General features: G+C 40.9%; 1 protein-coding gene across 10 annotated transcripts in view; it reads right to left on the minus strand.

The window, feature by feature from the left end:
* VPS8 (vacuolar protein sorting 8 homolog (S. cerevisiae)) overlaps positions 1–118 on the minus strand; it is a 246001-nt gene extending 245883 nt beyond the window's left edge. For 9 of the 10 annotated variants that reach the window (XR_001359954.1, XM_005858444.2, XM_014530618.1 and 6 more), the window contains exon 1: positions 36–118. The gene's annotated coding sequence lies outside the window, so the exon portion shown is untranslated. The remainder of the gene's footprint in view (positions 1–35) is intronic. The other variant, XM_014530642.1, reaches the window with a different exon arrangement.
* Between the last annotated feature and the right edge of the window lie 2661 nt (positions 119–2779).

The raw sequence follows: 2779 nt of genomic DNA on the forward strand, positions 1-2779 counted from the left end.
CCAGCCCCTCCCAGCACCGCCGGCCCACATTTTACCTGCGCCCGTAGCGGTTCCAGCCCAGGACCCCCGGCCACGAGACCCCGCCCCCTGCCCTAGCCTCACGCACGCGCAGTGCCTCCTATCCCTGCTGGCCACGCTTCCGCTTTCCTCCCGCACCCTGGTCTCTCCTGGGCGGGCCCCTCCTCTAGCCACGCCCTCATTTAAAGGGCCAGAAACACACCGTCTCAGCCCAGGGAGTTACCCGGTGATTTACATCTTTGGGAACGGGAGGATGGAAGTATCAGAGGAGGAGTGCAGACCAATAAATAGCAGTCCCTGATCTAAGACGAACCCTCTTCCAGCCCTATGTGAATGAATGCAGTCTTTAAGAAAATGAACCTACTATCTTCAGCGATGCCAGAAAGGCAATTGATTCCCAGGCTTTTGGAGTTTGCAACCAGTAATTTTTTTCTTTCATTCTTCTTAAAGAGGAACATAGAATTGCCGGCTTTTTATTTTTCCAAATAAGGACAGTAAACACACACATACACACTAAAAACCAACTATTATTTTCTAATTTATGAACATTGCTTCGCAAAAAATACATCTTAACACCAAAAATATAGGAGACACACACTCTCAAATAAAAAACATATTTTAAATGGGTAAAAATATATATTGATTTCTCTCATTCCTTCTGAAGATGACAATTTTCAGGACAAACTCTTTTAGAGGCTCCACTCTGGATGGAAAAATTAAAAAAATAAAAATTTAAAAAAAGGCCACACGCTAACCTGACAAGCTCAGAGAAGGCCTGCATGGCAGTCTTACAAACTCAAAGGCCTAAAGTAACGGCAAAGGATGGTCTGAAATTAAAACTTTAACCAAAAGCAGTTAAAGTGGTAGTCATGTCCTAGGCCTGTATCTTCCCTGACCAAGGTCAATCTTTACCTTAACTGAGCCTATTGTCTTTTTGCATCTAAGATAGCAGACCTGTGGAATGTCAGGGTAACTTGTAACTTCCCTTTCTCTGGACCCCTCGGGGGCACAACCAAATGCCCCTGGGCGCCAGGATGGAGACCATAAATTCCTTCATTGTTACTGTTATCTTGTTAATTGTTGACTGTTAACTATCCCGTACCTACCTAAGTAAAAGAAGTATGTGTCTATCTTTTTAATTTTTATCCAATCCCAGGGACCCCCCTCCCTTTGCTTTCTCCTGCCTCCCTAATCTATCACCAATTAATCCATCACCAATGGATTTCATGTAACCCACTTACATCTCCTCCTCGTTTGATTGTAATGTATAAAACAAGGTGGAAAACTGCCATTTTCCAGAGTATTATCCCAATCCGTTGAGATTCTACTTCCTGGCAATTGTCAACAGTTTGGCTCAAATAAACTCACAAAAATTCTTTACAGGTTTGAATGTTTTTATGTTAACACCACCAAAGATAACATTGGCCCCATGGAGCCTAAGATCAAGAAAATAGAAGGATGAAGAACACCACAACGTGCTCCTGGAAGGAGATATAGAAAATATTCCATTGGGCAGACATCTACTGAGCATCAGCCAGGTTCCCTACACTTCTGGGCCTTTGAAGGACCCAAAGGTGTGTGAGACAGCCTTGCCCTCCGGGTACTCTTTGTCTATGAACTCAGTGTACAGACATAACCATTCACATAAGGCAGAGTGTTTTGAGTGGTATAAGAAAGGTATAACACCATCATTTTAGGATCACAGATAAGGGGAAAAGGTGGAACACTTAGGGAGGAGGTGATGTCTTATTAGGGCCTTGAAGGATTTCAGTAGACAGAAAGCAGGGAGAATGCCTAGCTGGGAACAGTGGTATCAAGGCAGTACGGTAGTCCTCCTTAGCCTGACACCGAGATAGTACTGAACCTTACATGTATGCATTTTGTTTTTCTCCTATATATACATAATTATGGTAAAAATTTATAAATTAGTCACAGTAAGAGATTAGCAACAATAACTAGAAATACAAGAAAACAATTATAAAGTATACTGTAATGAAAGTTATGTGAATGTGGTCTCTCTCTCTCTCTAAATACCTTATTGTGCTGTGTTCACCTTTTCACTTAAAGGAAACAGTTTAAGGCTTCTATTTGGCATGTTCAAATTGCCAGCATCATTATTTTTACATTTTGGGGCTATAATTAAGTAAAATAAGGGTTAAGAACACACACTCTGTAATACCAAGACAGTCAATCTGATAACCCAGATGGCTACTAAGTGACTAACAGGCAGTCGTGTATACAGTGTGGATACGCTGGAAAAAAGAATGATTCACTTCCTGGGGGGAGCTGGACAGAGAGCAATTTTATCATCCTACTCAGAATAGTATGCAATTTAAAATTTATGAATTGTTTATTTCTGAAATTTTTCATTTAATATTTTTGGACCATGGTTGCCCTCAGGTAACTGAAACTGCAGATAAGGGGGGACTACTCTACAAAGCAAGATTAGGGACTACCTGCTGGCCTGTGTGGCTGTGGCATGGACAGTGGCTCTCAAACTTCTTTGATCATCACTCACAGTAGCAAATACATTTCAGCTATGTCCTAGTATATATACACATATTGTGTGTGTATGTGTGTATATCTGAGACAGTAATTGTTTTTAGTACATATGTGCAATGCAACTTGGTATTTTCTATTCTGGTTATTCTTTTTTTTTCAAATCAAAACACATTTTAATGAGTGACATCATTCTACACATTTGCAAATCTCTTAAACGTGAGGCTTGATAGAAGATTCTCATTGTCACTGTATCACATCA

The sequence above is a fragment of the Myotis brandtii genome, unplaced genomic scaffold (assembly GCF_000412655.1).
Source record: "Myotis brandtii unplaced genomic scaffold, ASM41265v1 scaffold118, whole genome shotgun sequence".
Classification (NCBI taxonomy): domain Eukaryota; kingdom Metazoa; phylum Chordata; class Mammalia; order Chiroptera; family Vespertilionidae; genus Myotis; species Myotis brandtii.